This window comes from Erythrolamprus reginae, chromosome 3 (genome assembly GCF_031021105.1).
Source record: "Erythrolamprus reginae isolate rEryReg1 chromosome 3, rEryReg1.hap1, whole genome shotgun sequence".
NCBI lineage: Eukaryota > Metazoa > Chordata > Lepidosauria > Squamata > Dipsadidae > Erythrolamprus > Erythrolamprus reginae.
Window position 1 is genome coordinate 164,615,171 of NC_091952.1, and position 20,636 is coordinate 164,635,806.

Consider the following 20,636-nt stretch of genomic DNA (forward strand, 5'->3'; position numbering starts at 1 on the left):
TCCCCACTTACCTTTTGAAATATTTTAATCCTAATAGAAATGCTACAAATTAAGGTAAACAGAAGACCTGAAGCGTTCCTCCTTGGGATTATAGACCAAAAAATAGATAAAAATAAATATTATTTATTAATACATATATTGACTGCAATTAGGATGGCAATATCCCAATATTGGAAACAACCAAAACCTCCTGACAATGCTTTGATATTAAAAAAAAAAAATTAGATTGTGCAGAATCGGATGCATTAACTCTCAAATTAAAAAACAAGGAAGACTCTGACTACTATAAAGCTTGGAAGTACTTTTATGATTGGTTTAAGAGAAGAAACGAAAACTCAAATTAAAATACAACAATAGCAATACCTTTTTTCCCTTTTTTGATATAACAAATTACAAAGGATTTATATACAGTAACTTTTAGGAAAAAAATGTATGAAATTAAAATATTTTAATCCTTTAGTTCCGTGATGGCAAAGCTATGGCACATGTGCCCAAAGTGGCACACAGGACCAAGTTGTCTGGCATGTGTGGCATTGCCCATTCTTCTACCGGGTTTCTGGCATGCATGCATGAGCACACGCGCGAGGGACGAAAAGCTAGCTTTCATGGAAGTGACAGTGCCGAAAACTGGAAGAGCTGGTCTTCAGTTTCTGGCATGTGCATCTGTGCCAGCCAGCTGATCATTGTGTGTACATGCATGCCAGAAACCAGAATACCAGTTGGCATGTACGCATGTTCTCACTGGAAACCAGAAGTTCATTTCCTGGCACGTGCATGACCCCTGGGTTGTGGCCCCAATGTGTGTGTGCATTGTGCACTCATACTCCCTCCTTTTTCACCACTCGGTGCCAAAAAGCTTCGCCATCACTGCTTTAGTTGAGAGAGAAGCTGTGTGTTTCATTCAAATTCCATTTGTAATGTGGTGGTGATTTATGGTGAACCATCCACATTTCATATACCAAAGACTCCTGTAGTGGAGCAAAATTAAATTACTGTCTGTGGAATGAGGTAGATCAAAGAAGAGAGAAAGTCCAAAGAAACTTGGCATTCCTTGACCTTCAATGTAATTCAATTGATGAAGATCTGATTGCATATGCGCTAGCAACGGGAAAGTTCTCAGGAGAGGTGGTTTTGGGTTTTTTTGCATAGCTGCTTAAGAACTTACTCTTGACAGAGTAGTAATCCATCTGATTAGAGAGAAGTTCAGCTGTGTTACCTTTAATACGACTTCTCAGTTATACCTGAGAAATTACCAGTCAGTTGTTAGGGAATATCTCCCGCAGCACTTTTATCAGAGAGTTTTAATACAATGCCCCTGGTTATTTAACACGCAAGCACGCACACGGATGCACACATATGTAAGTGCAGAGTTCCAGAGCAAGCATCAGAGTAGAAGGGAGGTCTGTCCACACATAGAAATGACTATTTAAAGCACTGACTGTTCACCTAACATATAGCCTCTATTAACCACCTAAGCTTTCTGCTCTTTTCCAGCTATTGCTGACATAAACCAGAAGCTTTTTATGCCCCTAGCTTTAGCGTTTGCATCTAAGTATGTGCATTCAACAGAACTAATCCCTAAAGCCACTATATGATGATTCTTCCCTCTCCTCTCCACCCAACCCTAAAATGAGTAATAAAATAATTGGGAGCAATGTTTGTACATCAAGAGCTCCTCTTCTATTACAGCATTTCAAAATAAGGTAACTGGGAAAGCTAAAGTGTTTCTATTTTAAAGGCAAATCCTTTCCTAGTTTTCTATGCATATATGCACTCATGCTAGCCCATAGCTGGGAATAATGCAAGACTCTTGGCTGTGATATAAAACTCCTATACCTGTCAGAACAACTTAAAAAGCCAAGCAATCCAACCAGGTGAGCATAATCCCATTTTAATAGGTACTTAGAGGGTTATTTCTTTTTTCCCCTTGTTTTTTAAAGCATGATTTGTTGTCTTATAACTGGATGACTTGGAGGAATAATCCAATTTATTAAAATAAACTTGGCGGTCTATTGATATTAAAATATCTTTGCTGTTGGCGGCATATCATTATTTTAGGGATTGTTTATCTGGTTGTGTGCATATATCAAAATTGGTGATGCTTGAAACTACAAATGCATGGATTGGCCTTTTATTAGGAATGGCTCATGCACAATGTTAGAAAGCTTCTCTTACATCTTTTGTGCTTGATTCAGAATACAGCACAGGGGGGAAAAATAGACAACTGCAATATACAGCTGTAAATCCCAAAGATGCTTTACACGAAGACAAGGCTTTCTGTTTTTTCTTCCTTTGAAAAGGTTTTCTTTCTCATCCAAGAAGCTTCTTCAGTTGGATGATTGAGAATCTCCACAGACATACAGCTATAGGAATAAAAGTTTAGTCAAGCATTGTTTTCTGCTTTTCAGTGATAGATGTGGATAGTCATTAAACAAAGGTTAAGGTTATCCTTGTGGCACAATAAACAAATGTTCTACCTTGCTCTTGTGACAAAGATAAATCTAGCAGAATATAGATTAGGTGAGGAACTTACGTAGGTCTCTGCCCTGATTCTGGTTAGCACATTCTGGAAGCCCACATGTTTAAATTCAATAAACCTTTCCAAATTTACCCAATAAAGACTAAATTTTTTAATAACGTTATCTAAAAACACATTATTATAATTCATTTTGGTCTTGCCAAGTAATGCAGAGAATAAATCAGGGGTTTAACTGTTTCCCTGCCTTGCTACATGTCTTCAAAGGCAAACTTACTAACTTACAGACCCCACAAGGCTGAAATTCAGGGGAACAAATTAGAACAGAAACAGAGAAAATAATTAAATCATGGAAGGATTAATTGAGTTCTCCCCAGGCCAAAAAGTTCTTTCCCCGTGGTAGCTTTTTTAAAAGCTTTTTTTGAAACTGTGCACACTATATTAAATGTATTTAGGCAATACATTATATACTGTTGATTTTTCAAATTCCAAACACAATTATTATTTTCAAATAAGCAAGTACAATGACCTCCCAATGCATAAATGTAATTATATATATTTAAAATAATAAAAGATACATTCAGAAGGTTCACTGTTTAATTCATTATGAATTATCTGGAAATTTATATTCTTCTGGTTTGCTTGGCTTTGACTTGGTTGCAGAGCTTAACAACTGTATCTTTAGAGCCATATTTAATTTCATAAAGTTTATAATCTGATTGTCAATTTTTTTTTCTGGAAGCATTCACTTTTGGTCTCTAGATAAGAGTCATTGCATTCCTTGGCTGTTTTCAATATTGTGATGAGGATTTCAGAATGAGAAGACCAGAGAAAGGTGGCAGGAGTGAAGGACAGTGGGACAGCTTGACTATGTTAGTTTATGTTTGTAATAAATATTTGATTTAAAGGTGCCAAATATTAATATGACAACATCTATAATCAAATATTTGGATATAATAAGCACCATCTAGGGGTAAAATGCTCCTGGTTTGGGTGTATCTGTAGATTGTGGAGAGCTGGTCAAAAAGGCAGCATGGAAACCCACCTGCCTGTATGCCGCCATTTGGGCATGGGCAGAGGGTAAAAGAACCTAAATGGCAGCATTCGGCTGGGTGGGTGGAGCCTCACACTGCCTTTGAGACTGGCTCTCTAACAATTGACAAGTATGTATGAACTGGGAGCATTTTACACTTAGCACCATGATTACCATTTGAATTATTTTTTTCTTTAAGTGTTCATTAAAGATATTACTCTGCATACACTCACACGTGAAAGCAAAGGATGCACACTAAAACCTCATTGTTCTTTAACTCTTCTCACAAGGTTCTCAAAGTAGAGAGCATAAGGAGTAGAGATAGTTCCAGAGGTAGGTTCCTGTTGTGGTTAGCTCTGGCCCAGCTCCTGCCCCAAGGACTGTGGATGTGGGGGAGACATCCACATGCTGCAGGCCTGTTTTGCCCCTGGTGGAATCTGCTGATGAAGGCTCCTCTGACCAAGAAGACATGAGTGACAGGGAGGAGGAGAGTGGGGCAGACAGCTCAGAAGGAGATCAATTATCTATCTCCTCCTTGGATTCAGAACAAGAGTTAATGATACAGCCACGCATGCAGAGAGCGGTGCATAGGCAACAACAACTGATCAAAGAAAATGAGGCCACCTGTGGTTGGGTGGGGCTGTGGTAATTAGTGAGGCTGCTATAAAGAGCAGCCTGTGGGTTTGGCCATTGTGGAGGATTATCTGATTGTTTGTTGTGTTTCCTGACTGCTTTACTGACTTTGACTTTTGGTGTGCTGATTTTTCTCTGCTTTGAAACTAAACCACAGCAAAGTGTGTTTCACTTTGTGAAAGAAGGACTTCGAATTGCCTCACAGCTGCAAGCTAAGTATCACAGGACTGATAAGGGACTTGTATAAATTACCAGTTTGTTTGGAGACGAGTGCTCTTTGCTATACCAAAAGAGGGCTTAGTTTAAGTGAATTTTCATTATAAAAAACATTGTTTTGAATTTTCAAACGTGTGTGTGTCTGAAATTTGTACCTGTGAATTTTTGGGAGGATTCTACCAGAGAGCCCGACAGAACAGTTCCTAGCAGTTTGGACTGGTTCTATACAACTGTTTGTAATTTGCTTCTGCAGCTGCATGCTGGACAAGTTGCAGTCTCTGAACATTCTTCAAGGGTAGCCCCAAGTAGAACACATTGCAGCAATCAAACCTCAAGGTCATGAGGGCATAAGTGACTGTGAGAAGAGACTCCCTATCAAAATAGGGCCGCAACTGGTGCACCAGGCGAACCTGTGCAAAAGTCACTCTAGCTGAGATGTTGCTGTAGCCTCAGCTGTGGATCTAGGAGGACAACCAACATCTCCCCCCACAGAGTGAGGGATGGAGAGATGGCATTGTCCTTGAGAGGTAAAACCCACAGACCTCAGTCTTATCAGGGTTGAACTTGAGCCTATTGACTGATTAGCTGAAAAGATAAGGTTTCTGTTGTAGTTGGCTCTGGCCCAGCTCCTGCCCCAAGGAATGTGGAGGTGGATGTGGGGAAAACATCCACATACCACAGGCCTGTTTTTCTCCCGATAGAATCTCCCAATGAAGTCTCCTCTGATGAAGGAAGCATGAGTGGCAGGGAAGAGGGGAGTTTGGCAGACAGCCCAGGAGGAGATCAATCATCCTTATCCTCCCTGGATTCTGAACAAGAACTTATGACAGACCCACACATGCGTAGAGTGATGCATAGGAGAGAACAACTGATGGATTATTACAGGAGATAAGTGAGGCCACCTGTAGTTGGGTGGGGCTGCTGTAATTAGTGCTACAGATAAAAAGAGCAGCGTGTTGTTTTAGCCTCGTGGAAGTTTATCTGATTCATAGTTTCGTCAAGATCTTGGTTTGCTGTTTCAATGTTCAAGACTGTGTGTGGCCTTTCTGGACTTTGGAATTGGACTCAATTTCCCAGTTACTGGGTGAGAAATTGGATTGCATTTAACCTGTGCCTTGTGTGTACCAGAAAATCCCTTTGACATTTAAAAGGGGATTTTTTTTTGCTTTTCTGTTGATAAAAGATTTTTGGTTTTCCTTCTATCGTGTGGTATGTGTCTTTTTGGACTAATTACCCTGTAATTACGGGCGGTTGCGACATGCTGGTAGAACAGTTTCAGGGAAAGAAAGAAAAAAGCAAAACTGTTCCTTTCTTCCCCCATTAGTGCAGAATACAATTTTCAATCAAACACAAGATTGAATTTACAGAACTATTTGTTGGATATATTTCTTTTCATTCTTTTGTTCTTGTGGCAGACCTCAGAAACTTGTGAATTATAGGATAAGAATGTCGACACACTGGTGAAAAGAGAATTGAATTATTCTGTTAATGGCTTCCTTCTATAATAATAATTAATAATAATAATTTATTAGATTTTTATGCTACCCCTCTCCGAAGACTCGGGGCGGCTAACAGCAACAACAAATACAGTAATGATGATACAAATACAATTAATAAAAAGTAGAATTAAAATCTCTTAATATTAAAAACAATCAATACGACACAGTCATACCATTCTCAAGTCCTATAGTCAGAAGAGAGGGAGGCATTAATGCCCCCATGCCTGGTGACATAGATGAGTCTTTAACATCTTGCGGAAGACGGGGAGGGTGGGGGCAATTCGAATCTCCAGGGGGAGTTGATTCCACAGGGCTGGGGCCACCACATATAAGGCTGTTCTGCTGGATTCCGCCAGCTGACATTGTTTAGTCAAAGTATCATAACATTGATCTTTTGCTGCTGCTTATTCTGCTTAAAAATGTAAGATGACTTACAGACAATAAAAAAAAGTATGGCCAACAAATAAAATTTAAAAACTTATAAAATTATTCAACAAACAGCATATCAAAACTCAGAAAAGGAAATGATCTAAAAACTCAGCAAGAAGTATGAAATTGGTCATAAATTGTATTCCATTGAGTGGAAGGACCGTTGAACTTACCTGAACGGTCTTCTCAATGCACTGCAAGGAGAGTCCAGGATGGGTAATTCTTCAGTCTGATTGGTAGGGACTGAGTTTAATTTAAATATTAGGCAGGCGCCGCCCCCTTAGCCCTCCAGTCTAAATTAAAACGCAGGAGCAGTAAAGTCCAACACATTTATTGAACCAAGTGAAAAACCAACGACCTTAAAGTAACGAACAGCAAACCTTATAATGGCCCCTGGTCCAATAGCCGGGTGGGTCTGGACTCTCCTTGCAGTGCATCGAGAAGACCGTTCAGGTAAGTTCAACGGTCCTTCTCCAATGCACTTGCAAGGAGAGTCCAGGATGGGATATACCCAAGAAAAAACTCAAAGGGAGGGAGAAGGCTGGACCAGTGGCTCGGCAAAGGAACAAACCTCTTGTAGAACCCTCCTCCCAAAAGCCGCCTCTGCTGGGGCGTAGGAGTCTATTCGATAATGCTTTATAAAAATTGAGGGAGCAGCCCAAGTGGCCGCCCTGCAAATGTCCTCTAAAGATGCCTATGTCCTCCATGCCGTCAAAGTGGCGGCACTGCAAGTCGAGTGTCCCGTGATCCCCTGAGGCACAGGAGAACCTCTAGCTCTGTAGGCCTTCGAAATACAATCGCGGAGCCAACGGCTGATGGTCTGGGAGGACACCCTAGACCCCATAGATCTGGACGAAAAGGACACAAATAAAGCTTCTGAAGATCGAAAGGACTGAGTCCTGCGAATGTAGAGTTTAAGGGCTCTTCTCACGTCCAGCTTGTGCCACCTCAACTCTGAGGGGTGAGTCCCATGGGTACAAAAATCCGGCAGCACGATGTCTTGTGCCCTGTGAAAAGTGGTATTCATCTTAGGGAGGAATGCTGGGTCAAGCCTAAGGACCACTCTGTCTGGATGAAAACGACATAAGTCCGGTCCGGTAGACAAAGCCGATATCTCTGAGACTCTTCTAGCAGACGTGATAGCTACCAGAAAGGCAGTCTTAAGAGTCAACAGTCTTACAGAAACCTGTTGTAGAGGCTCAAATGGAGGGCCTGTTAGTGAGTGTAGCACCAAGGACAAGTCCCATGAAGGGAATCGATGTATGACTGGCGGTTTAATATTAGCAGCCCCTCTCAGGAAGTCTCTTATCCATGGATGTTTGCTCAAGGGGCGATGACTGTCCATGGTAATGATGCTGGATAAAGCGGCCACATGCCTACGAAGAGTATTCAGGGCGAGGCTCTTGTCCAGACCGGCCTGTAAGTATGTCAGGACCACAGGAGGTGAAGCCGTCTGAGGATCTACCTGGTTTTGTGCACAGAACGTAGAAAAAGCCACCCAAGTGGCTTGGTAGATCCTCCTGGTAGAAGGCCTACGGGCAGCCTGTATGGTATCAATAACCGTGTCTGGCAGAGTGTGTCTCTTTAGCCGTTCCCGCTCAAGCGCCACACGGTCAGCTGCCACCACTGAGGCTCCGGGTGTGACATGGTTCCCTGGAAGAGGGAGATCTGGTGGTCCGGAATCCTCCAGGATGGTGCAATCGAGAGTTGCATCAGGTCTGCGAACCAGATACGACGGGGCCAGAAGGGGGCCAGTAACAGCACCTCTGCTTGTTCCTGCAATATTTTCCGAATGACTCTGGGGATGATGGAAATTGGTGGAAACGCATATAAAAGACCCTGAGGCCATCTGAGGTGCAGCGCATCCATTCCTTCCGCTCCCGGGGATGGAAATCGGGAGAAGAAACGAGGAAGCTGGGAGTTGAGACATGTTGCAAACAAATCCATAACCGGCACTCCAAACCTCCTGGTGATCTCCTGGAAGATCCCGGGTTCCAGTTGCCATTCCCCTGGATCTAGGGTCTCCATGCTGAGCCAGTCTGCACAGACGTTCCCCACCCCCGAGATGTGCTCCGCCGAAAGTGATGCCAGATTGGCTTCCGCCCACCTGAAAAGAGACTCTGCCTCTGCCATCAGCCTCCATGACTTTGTTCCCCCCTGTCTGTTGATGTGGGAACGCGTGGTGACGTTGTCGGTCATAATCAATACGTGCTGATCCTTCACCAGGTGAGCAAAGCTGTGGAGGGCCAGTGATACTGCCTTCAATTCCAAGAAGTTTATATTGACATTGCCAAGGTCCTGCTGCGTCCACAGACCCTGGGCCATCTGCGAGGAAAGATGTGCTCCCCACCCTCGCAGACTTGCATCAGTCGTCACCGTGAGTAATTCCTTCTCCAGAAAAAGGGAACCCTTGCTCAAGGCCGGAGACACCCACCACTGGAGAGATCTGCGAACCTTGGCGTTGAGGAAAACCCTCCTGCGAGAATGGCTTGATTTCTGCTTCTGAAATGGGAGAAGGAACCACTGTAATGGTCGAAGGTGGTACCTTGCCCACGGCAGTATGCCTATGCATGAAACTAGGGTTCCCAGGATTTTGGATAGGAATAGAAGACTTGGATACTGCTGGAGGCGTACCTCTCCCACCAGCTTCCTGATTGTACACTGCCTGTCCCGGGACAGAAAAACCTCGCCCAGCTTGGAATCTATCGTCGTCCCCAAATGGGCCAGACGGGTCGTGGGAGTCAGGTGGCTTTTGTCCCAGTTTATGGTAAAGCCATGGTCTTGAAGGGTCTGGGTGGTCAAATGCAAGTCCTTGAGTGCTCGATCCCGCGTTTTGGATAAAATCACGATGTTGTCCAAATACGCCATGAGGCATACCGACTGACATCTGAGGTGCGCCGTAAGGACATCCAGCAACTTCGTAAATGCCCTTGGGGCCGAGGATAGGCCAAAGGGCATTGCCCTGTACTGGAAGTGGACTCCGGCGAGGCAGAATCTGAGAAATTGTCTGTGATGAGGAAATATCGGAACATGGAGATAAGCCTCCTTTAGGTCTATGGAGGACATGAGGTCCCAGTGGCGGATAGCTGCAAGTATGGACCTGAGAGAGTGCATCCTGAACCTCCTGTACTTGACATAGAGGTTCAGGTGCCTCAGGTTTAGAATCAGTCGAACTCCCCCCGACGACTTGGGAATGAGAAAGATCGCCGAGTAGAAGCCCTTGCCTTGTTGTCCCAGGGGAACCTCCTCTATAGCTCCAATGTCCAGTAATTGCTCGACTTCTTTGTATAGGAGCCTCCTTTTCTCCCCATCCGATGGAATGCGACACGGGAGAAACCTGTGTGGCGGAGGGCGGAAGAACTCTATCCTCAAGCCCTGGGCAACTGTGGATACCGCCCAGGTGTCCGAGGACGTAGCCTCCCATGCGCCCTGGAAGGACATTAGCCATCCGCCCAAGCAGTTGCTGTCCTTGGAGTCACTTCGCCTTCCTGAAGCCTCTGTTGCCTCCTCTAAAGGGGCGGCGGCCTTGGTAGGATCTATTCCGGTTGGCCTGAAAGGATCTGTCCACTCGAAAGGACCCCTGGCTAAAGGAGCCCTGGAAATACGGCCTCGACGCCTGGGTGCCCATCGAGGAGGGCTCAGACCGAAAGGGCTGCCTCCATTGATAGGGAGTGAACCTCCTATCCTGTTTCCTGTTTGCCTTCGGCATGACCTTTTTCTTATCTTAGTCCTCTATCAGGACATCGTCCAGGACCTCCCCAAACAGCTTCTTGCCTTTGAATGGGGCAGATGCCAGGCTCCATTTGGATTTAACGTCCGCCTGCCAGCTCCTAAGCCAAATGAGTCTACGGGAGGCGACTGAGGAGGCCATTGCATGGGAAGCGAATTTGGCGGCGTTGACCGTAGCATCCGCCGAAAACTCCGTGGCCTCCAGGAGTTTGTTGAGGTCCTGGCGGAGTCTGCTATCTTCCGGATTAACCCTGGATTGCAGTTCTTGGATCCAGAGAATCGTGGCTCTGTTGAAGAACGATGCCGCCAAAGCGGCTCGAAGAGCCCAGGCCACCATCTGGTGAGTTCTGCGTACCACATTTTACGCTCTCAGACCCTCTTGAGATTCCGAGGGAACGAGGGCATTGGACACCAGGCTCGTCACAGGTTTATCCACCACTGGGAATTCCAGCAGGTCCTCCATCACCTGATCAAACGTATAGAACCTGCGATCAAGGTTAGACGGCCCCTGGGCGGCAGCCAGGTTCTCCCACGGGCGTTGGATTGTGTCTCTGAACAGGTGGGAAGACGGAATGTGAACCGTTTCCTGCTTGGGAAAGACAAACAGGCGACCAGCAGGTTGGGCCGTCTCTGTCGCCACTGCCTGGTCTCCCTCACCTGCCTGATCAATGGTCATCTTGGCTTTATTTAACAGAACCCGAAAGAGGGACGACTTGAAGAGTCCAGTAAAACTAGGTGGTTCAGGGGGCTGCTCATCACCAGACAGTTCATCCTCTGCCCCACTGAAATCGCCTCTAGATGACCACTCCTCATCCATTGATCCTTCCAAGGAAAAGGTGGCCGGGGCAGTCCAGGGGTCTCTAGACCTCGTTGGAGGGAGTCCCACTGGAGCCTGCTGATGCTGTTGAGCCCTTATGGCCACACCTTGGGTATAAGCCATGGCAATGAGGTCTTGTAAAGTATGAGGCATACTCTGCCAGGCATCATTGGAGCTGCGCAGGCCTGCAGATGTAGGAGTAAAAGTAGCCGCCTGACCATACTGGGCTGATGGAAGGGCTGGATATGCAGACGGTCCTGCAGCACATTGTCTTTCAGCCCTGGGTGTGGGTGTTGGCAGCCTCACCCTCTCTGGAGACCAATCTCTCTCCGTGGCCGTGCCTACCACCCCTTGAAGGAACATGGGGGAGGCCATCGAAGGGCTGGGTTGATTGACAGAAGGAACAGGGCCCATTACCTTCTGAGAAGCCTCTAATTGCTTCTCCAGCGCTCGGATGCGCTTCTCTGCTTCCCTCAGAGAGGCCCCTTGAGAGGCCTTAGTCTTCTGGGGCTTCTCCTTCAGAGTGCTAGGCCCTGCGGAGGCCTCCTCCACCAGCTGGACCGTCTGATCTGCCATACTGTCACCAAAGGGAGATTGACAGAGCCGGTATGAAAGCAAGGCAAAAACTCCCTAACTGCTCTAACCGACCGAGAGCAGAATGACAGGCAACTTCCTCCTCTGCGCCTGCGTGTCGCTAGGGCAGATTCCAGCTCGGCTAGTTAGCGCGCCTAAACAGGCCGTTTAAGCCCCGCCCCGCTGTCAACCAGCTCTCATTAAAAATGGCCACCGGCCGGTTGCCATGGCAGCACCGAAAGCTTGGGCACGAAATCCTCCGATGCCGGCCTCTCCACAAACATGGCCGCCGGAACTGTCAAGGCGACGGGCGGGAAAGCCTCCCAGGTTCCCGCCTCTCCTTGGACATGGCGTCTGCCCAATTTTGAGCTGGATTGCTCTCTGAGCGGGGGCGCCGTCGTCATCTGAGGCCCGGCTAAGGACCTCTGGCGTCCTGTCCCCTTGGTGTATTCGCCACGGGGGAGGGCGGACCCTGCCGTGGCGTCAACCATCTCCTCTCCTCCGGAGTCTACCTCGGAGGTAGTTTCCCCGGGTGCTCACTCCTGAACCCACACTACAGGCCCTTGTGTGGGTTCTCAAAAATGGAGGAGCTGCAGTCAACTGGATTAGACCCACTGGAGGTCTGAAACCAGAGCTGCCTGAGGAGGCATCCCCCAGCTGCACCTGTGGAAAAGTAAAAAAAAAAAAAAAGGCAAGTTAATAATCAATAATAAAACAACAAATAATTAATTTAATTAATTAATTAATTAATTAATTAATTAATTAATTCAACAACCAATAATTAATTTAATGCCTAAACTACTCAAAACCAAATTCTATTGGTAGAGCAAGAAAGTCCCTTTACTGCGACTGAGTTTTTTAGACTGGAGGGCTAAGGGGGCGGCACCTGCCTAATATTTAAATTAAACTCAGTCCCTACCAATCAGACTGAAGAATTACCCATCCTGGACTCTCCTTGCAAGTGCATTGGAGAATAAAAAGGATTTCGAATCTGCCTCTAAAATGGGAAAATAGTAGTTGACAGATTTCCACAAAGAGAAAGTTTACAATACTCAGTTGAGAAGGTTCTATACCTGAATTCCACCAATCTTTTATTTATCAATGGGACAAAAAATAAAACCTTGATGGTACTTTTATGATTCAGAATTTTTACAGATTGCAAATTTTAGTTCATACAGAACTTTAAAGGCAACAGTAGCACTTTGTATAGAGCTGGCTATATTTATTTCTCGAGAACTTAACAAATATTCTATGTGCATAAGCAAGTGTAAAAAGAAATATATTTACTTTCCTTGTGATAGTTCTTCTACCAAAATTATTTTTCTTGTTTGTTTTTCTTCTCACAAATGTTTCTCTTCTTATCTACCGTGTTTCCCCGATAGTAAGACCCCCCCAGATTGTAAGACATATGGGGGGTTTCAGGGGGGTCGGCTAATATAAGCTGGCAGTGGCGCGCTGTGCCCAGAGCTTGGGCCACCCGGCGGGCGAGGCGGCGGCCCTTGACGAAGCGGCAGAGCGGCCACCGCCCAAGCTCCCTCCGGAGCCTGCCGCCGCCGCCGCGCTTCCTCCGCCGGCTGAGGAGTCCTCCTTATCCGCGCCGGGTTTGGAGTAAGGCTTGAAGCTGGACTTGTCCTTGGCGCCGATGTCGCTGAGCTTCAAGGGTCCGCCTTTGGATGTCTCTTTGTCGGCGTTGGGCTTGCGCAGGAAGCGCAGTCGGAGCTCCCGCTCGTGCCGCAGCCAGAGCCGCGCCGCTTCGGCCAGGGCCGCCGCCTCGCCCGCCGAGGACAAGTCGAGCTTCAAGCCTTACTCCAAACCCAGTGCAGATAAGGAGGACTCCTCAGCCGGCGGAGGAAGCGCGGCGGCAGCAGCAGGCTCCGGAGGGAGCTCGAGGCGAAGGGCGCGCGGGGAGCTGCCGGAAAGGAGGCGGGCGAAGGAGGGCGCAGCTCCGGCGCCTCGCCCGCCCACCCGGCATCTCCGAAGCTTACCGGCCAGGACGGGCAACACGGCGGGAGCAGCGAGAGCAGCAGGAACAGGAACAAGCAGCGAAGCAGCCCGGCGAAGGCTTCTCCTGCCGAAAGGCGCCCGCCAGAGACCGGTAAGCTTCGGAGATGCCGGGTGGGCGGGCGAGGCGAGCGGCTGGAACTGCGCCCTCCTTCCCCCGCCTCCTTTCCGGCAGCTCCGGACGGGGTGGGCAGGCGGGGATGCGGATGTGTCTCCGTGTGTTTGTCTGTGGGGGGGAGGGTGCTACTACTTTTTACCGGACACGGGTGTTGCGGGTTTGGGTAGGTGGGTTGGCCGGGTGTGTCTTATTTTTTCCAATATAAGACATACCCCGAAAGTAAGACATAGGGGGGCTTTTGGGGGTAAAAAGAAAGTAAGACACTGCCTTACTATCGGGGAAACACGGTATTATGTCCAAATGCTGGACAAACGTAGCTGAGCCAGATATCACAACCAAACATTTATTGCATCAGAACAAGTAGAACAGCAAAGGCAAAAGTTTTCCTCAGTTCTGATCTGACAGCTCCTTTATATGCAGCTGTCACACTTGGCAACCAATGGGGAATCCATGAATCTCCCATTCAACAGCCAACCAATCAGGCACATCCCAGGTTGTTTCTATTAAGACACTGGGACACAACATTATCCAAGTAACTTCTTCAGTTCAAGAACCTTTAGATGAACTGTAAAAGCTTCTTGGATAAGAAGCAAAACATATTCAAGGAAAAAAACAAGAAAACCCAGTTGCCTTTTAGAAAAACACCTTTGTGACAACCATGACCTGGATGATTGAGAATCTCCATTGAAATGATTCTTCTGTCTTTTCCCCATTTGCTTCTTCTGTTCCTATTTAAAATAATAGGTATCCTTTTAAAGTGTACACAGTATTCCTCTGATTCAAGCCATTTCTCCACTGATGATATATTATCTTGCAGAATCACCCAACCATCACCGAGGCAATTTAAATTCTGTAGCTATTCCTTTCTTCGAATGCAAAGAATCCAAGCAATAGTTCAGATATTTTTCTTATGTTTCCAGTGTTTCAGCACTGCTTTCCAATTATTTTCTTTCTGATTTTTCCCCCTAACCTCTCCAGCATAGTATCAAGCAAAACATTGATGGTGATCTAACTATTAGGGAAGCTTAACTACAATTATGGCATTGAGGGGCATTTAGAGCAGGGGTTGGCTGCTGGGGATTGGCTGCCAAAAGGGAAGGTCACAAATTGTGATTGTGGGACCCTGCCCTAGTCAAAAATAGTGCTGAGTTTCCAGATCACGATCACCTGATTGCGGGGATGCTGTGATAGCCAGAATTTGAGGATTGGTCACACCCATCACTCAATCTGTCCCATTAAAAGTTTGAATAGTCACTGAATGAATATTATATAAAGACTACCCATCTACAATTGGAAGAGTATTCAGCAGTGGAGCACATTTTCTCTTGTCTTTCTTCCCTTGTTTCAATACAAGCACTCCACAATTTTATCTAGAGGAGTGGTAGAATCTTTGGAGCTGATTCTTGGGATAACAACTGGTAATAGATACATGGCAGAGAAAAGTGAGAGAGTTAAAAAATACCTCTTGCCTAATTAGCCCTTTAGTTTTAATGTGATTAATAACACATATTAAAAAGGGGCGAGAAACCATTTTACCTTGAGTAAATTTGGCCTTTCTTTTGCTTCATTTGTACTGTTTTGATCCAATATGCTTATTGCTAATTTTTTGCAAGTTATTTCCTCTAATATCTTTTTAGCATTACTTGTTGGTTTTTTAATGCAAGCTAGGTTATAATATTTGGAAGATGAATGTATCACCATAGAATAAAACTTCCACATATTGGCTGCAAAAATCTCGGCTGGTACTAGATGGCAACAAGGGAAGTATTGGGCTACAGCTGGTACAGTCAGGTACAGTTTGAAAAATGGAGCTGCGCGTGCAGCTCCAGCTGACCGGTGGGCGGACATGCGCATCAGCATGAGATTTGGCTTCTGCATATGTGCAGGAAGCCAAATCTCATGCAAAGATGCTTACACTCATGAGATTTCACTGACTTTTGTTGGGTTTTTTGCTTCTGTGCATGCGCAGAAGCAAAGAAATTACCAAAAATCAGAAAAATCTCTCATGCTCGAGGATCCTCACATGAGGTTTGACTTCTGCACATGCACAAGAAGCCAAATCTTGTGCTGATGCATGGGTCCACGAGTGCCAGATGTGTGTGCCCACTTGTCGCTAGGAGCGCGCCAGGAGCGCACCGGTAGCGCAGATGACAGGTAGCCCTTCCCTGACCAAGAGTCTCAAAAAATTCTAAGTCTTTGTTGTGATAAACTTGATTTTTACATCGTTAAGATATTTTTATGGTTGAAATTTTGGAAGTGCTTTGTACAGCTCAAGGGCATTTATCTTACAATGGAACTAACACATTTTCCGTTTTCTTTTTCAAATCTTTGTCGTCCATTGGTGAGCCTTTTGATTAATTCCATTAATTGTAGATCATCAGCTCCTCTTTTCGTTTCCTTCTCATTTTTCCCAGGTGTTTTCAAAAATGTCCTATTTCCTTCTACATTAACCCTGCTGTTCTGTTTAAGAAAAGTAACAAATCTTATGTTCCCGGGTCACCCTGACCCGGACCGAAAACTCTTCATTTGCAGTGCTTATGTTTGGTCTTTTTGAAAGCTTTTTTCACTTGGAAAGTAGTCTGAACATTTCTGCACACAATGATATGAAAATTGAAATGAAAAAAGTAAATCTTATTGGTTTATTTTGCGGATATAATGCACGCCCCCCCTGTTTTTGTGAATTTTTTTTCAATTTATGGATAGTTTTGCTTGCAAAATGCATTCTATTTTACTAAAGTTGGTATGGGATTGGTAGCTTGAACATTTCTGAACATAATGATATGAAAATTGAACTGGAAAAATTGATGCATATTGGTTTATTTTGTTGATGAAATGCACGCCCCCCCCCGTTTTTTTTAAATAGTCTTCACTTTATGGATAGTTTTGCTAGCAAAATACATTCTATTTTACTAAAGTTGGTGTGGGATTGGTAGCTTGAACATTTCTGAACATAATGATATGAAAATTGAACTGGAAAAATTGATGCATATTGGTTTATTTTGCACATAAAGTATGCCTCAATTATTTCAATTTATATAAAAATTATGCTGTTAATTTCAAACTTACATACTTTTTTTTAGTAAAATGGATTTGTTTCATAAAATTAGTTCTCTGGCTACAATGTGGTTGATTTTCAAAAGGATATTCCAAATATTTCTAGACAAATATGTATAAACAGTGACAATAATGGCACACAGCAAGGCCGAGGGGGGGTGGCCCTTTTATGGCAAAAATAAACCAATAAGAACCATTTTTTTCAGTTCATTTATATTTTTCTTATATTCAGAAATGTTCAATTTAGTATATCAAACCTTTTGGGGGGAAATTCCTTAGGGATTTGTAGCCTTAAAAAATAGAAATTGACACGAAATTTAAAAAGGATGGGGGGAGGGGCTTTTTGATCAAAATAAAAATATAAGTCTCAATTTTTCCAGTTCAATTTTCATATCATTATGTTCATAAATGTTCAAACTAGTTTTCCAGTTGAAAAGGTTTTCAAAAAGACCAAATTCAAGTGCCTAAAAAAAATCATTTTGGTCCGGGTCTATATGACCCGAACAGACTAAGTGTGACTTTTTTTTTGCCCAGAAAAAAAATTTTTTCCCCACCCCCACAAATATTTTTTTGATGGTCAGCATTGTTAAATTGAGTAAATGAATGCCTAAGATTTTAAAGAATATTTCGGATTTGGAGCATAAAAAAATAAAAAGTGAAAATGGTTGCAAGCAGCCAAGGGGGGGGGGGAGGCCTTATTTCTGATGTTAAAAAACCAATAAGAATCATTTTTTTCAGTTCCTTTATATTTTTCTTATATTCAGAAATGTTCAAGCTACCAATCCCACACCAACTTTAGTAAAATAGAATGCATTTTGCAAGCAAAACTATCCATAAATTGAAAAAATTTTCACAAAAACGGGGGGGCGTGCATTATATCCGCAAAATAAACCAATAAGATTTACTTTTTTCATTTCAATTTTCATATCATTGTGTGCAGAAATGTTCAGACTACTTTCCAAGTGAAAAAAGCTTTCAAAAAGACCAAACATAAGCACTGCAAATGAAGAGTTTTCGGTCCGGGTCAGGGTGACCCGGGAACATAAGATTTGTAACTTTTTTTGCCCAGCAAAAACTAAGCCCCCCACCCCCCCAAAAAAATTCTCATAGAGAGAACCCCTGAAATGATGAATAGTCATGAAATTTCAAGTTTCAGATATGCAGGGAAAATTTTTTACAGGGACTCAAACTTGGCTTCGGGTCACATACGACCCGAACAGAACAGCAGGGTGGTCTTATTATTCAGATGCCATGATGTGTCTATTTTTACAAAGACTGTGATTTTGTAATCCATATTATTCCCCGTGACATTCTAGGGAAGCAAAATAATGGACTTGGAGGAAACTCCTGAGACTATCATGGAGAGAGAGAGAGAGAGAGAGAGAGAGAGAGAGATTGATTGATTGATTGATTGATTTGATATATATATATATATATTGATTTGGTATATAATATATAATATATATATAAACTGAACCAAATCAATGCTGAATTCTCATTCAAGGCACAAATGACCAACTCAAATGGTCATATTTTGGATGCATTATGTGAAGACCTAGCTCTCCAGGGAAATCGCTAGTGCTTTGAAAAGGTGAAAGGAAATAGAAGAGCATAAGCAGCAGCAAGGTGGATATACTCAATTACAATAGCAATACTGTAGATACACTGTTGGAAGAGGTGAAGGACAAGGTGAAGGACAGATTATCCTGGATAAAATCTATGTAATCATTAAGACTTGGCACTGAGTTGATGGTACATAATCAACCAATGATTCATGTATTTATTTGAGATGTTAATCCAGGTTAGGGTGAATATCTTCTATGGAACTAATCTTTGGGTAAGATTGGATCAGTTTCATTTATATGCTATATTAAATCTGTAATATACCGAGTCCAGAACATCTCAAGAAATGCTTCTCTTAATAACAGAATCACAGAAAACCTTTCTTTGATTTCCTTTTCCTCCACAAATAATGTCTGTGAACATTAATGATGGAACCTTCTCTTTTGTAGTGATCAGAATATAAGTAAGATAACCTTCAAAGATATAAATGCTCATAACTTTTCAGCAAGCAGAACAAGTTATTTCATTTCTGTAGGTTGCTCTTGGAGGCTATACTTGATAAAGCTTCTGGCTTCTCCAGTGGTTTTTCAACTTTGCCAGGATATGTCTCTGATATTGCTGTTTTGTGTTTTTATTTTGATGTGTTACTTGTCCACTTGCTTGTGGTTTGTTTGCTAAAATGATTTAAAGACATAAATGTGTGCGACCATTACACAGCACATTTAGCATCAATCTTTCACTTAAGTTTCAATGATATTTTTAAGTCCCTACTTCACTTCTGGGCCAACTAGGACAGTGGCTGCTTACTATATTTTGAACTTCTTCCAAATATTCAACTGCATATTAAGGAGGCAGCAATAGATTCTGAAATAAGACACTGCCTGTATACAGTTATGCAAAAGTCTGAATTTTGTTCTTTTGAAGAGGCCCAATCTGCAATCATACAATTTATACAGAGGAAATCTTTTCACACCTCAGCTGATATTGCGGAGGTAAATTCACTCATGCATGAGTAAGAAAGAATTTGAAAATAATACCTTTTCTTAAAATGACAGTCTGATAAGTAATAGGCTACACCAGCTTTATTTACACAATGAAATCTTGCAGTAACTTCATTACATGAGAAAATTCAATAAAATCAATCCCACTTAATAGGGATTGTACAGCCATAATATTATCTATAAAGGAAGATAGTATTAACAATCTCAATGTTGTCTTATTTAGTACAGCTAATAAGAAATCCTGAAACATTATTAAAATGAAGCCTGGGTAGCATCTGATTCAGACTTCAGTTTAATTGATGCTAAAAACCTCAGGAGGTCTGCCATTTCAATAATTGTTCCATACTGAGTAGAAAATTCTACACATGTGTAGAAAAATTCTATACATATGTGTAGAAAAGCCACAGCACACAATATTTTTATTTTCCAGTAACACATTATTTATAAAACCAAATAGAGCAGCATCATGATATTTCTCATAGACAAGTCTGCATTCTCTCAGGATATTGATTTTGAAATGCCAGAGCCTCTGTACATTCACTTCAGGTAGCAATTGTTGTTTCTGCAGTTTTACTTCATGGTTGAAACATCAGGACAGTAAACAGATATTACCTTATATACATTTAATTGGTGCCCTACCAAGTGCATGTTTCTTGGCTGTTTGTTCTTTACTACTGTTGATGGTCAGGTCTTAAAAGTAGTAGCTATCCTTCACTTCAATCTCCTCACTGTCATTTCTGTGGCTGGTTACTATATAGGTTGTGATTAATTTGGTTTCATTTGCATTTAATTTTACTCCTGTTATTTTTCCCCACTGTGCTCCTTTACTTTCATCGCTAGACCTTGCAGATCATTTGCATTTTCAGCAGAGAAGTATCATTAGCATAGCACAGGTTATTGATGTTTCCTCCTCTAATTTTAAAGCCTCAATCATCTTCTTCCAATCCTATTTCCCTTGGGATATATTCCTCAAATAAATTAAATAAACAAGGAGTGAGTATGCAGCCTTTTCTCACTCCTTCATCAACCTGGCACCCCTCTGTACTATGTAGTGTCTATGTAATGACTTCTGTTTGGTGTACAGTTGCTGCACAAAAAAGATGAGATTCCCAATTTTTAAGTAAATTCTGCAGCTTTACAGTTTGTTATTGAATGACCTTAAGCATTATTTTGCTAGCCTATGAAATTAAGAATATTGTACAATAGTTTGCACACTCTATTAACTCTCCTTTATTTGTTATGGTGTACATATTGTTGGCCAATGTGTCATTCACCAGACTTGCTGCCACATCTTTGTTAAAACTTTTACTGATTCTTTTCTGTTGCTTGCCATGTTTTTATAGATACTCCAAAGATTTCTATAGCCTTCTGACTTCATAATAGAATGTTCTTAGAAATGTTCGACTTCTTTTATCTTTTGTATCTATTTTATTGTATTTTTATTATTGTTGTAAGCCATCCAGAGTCTTTCAGGATTGGGCGGCATAGAAGTCA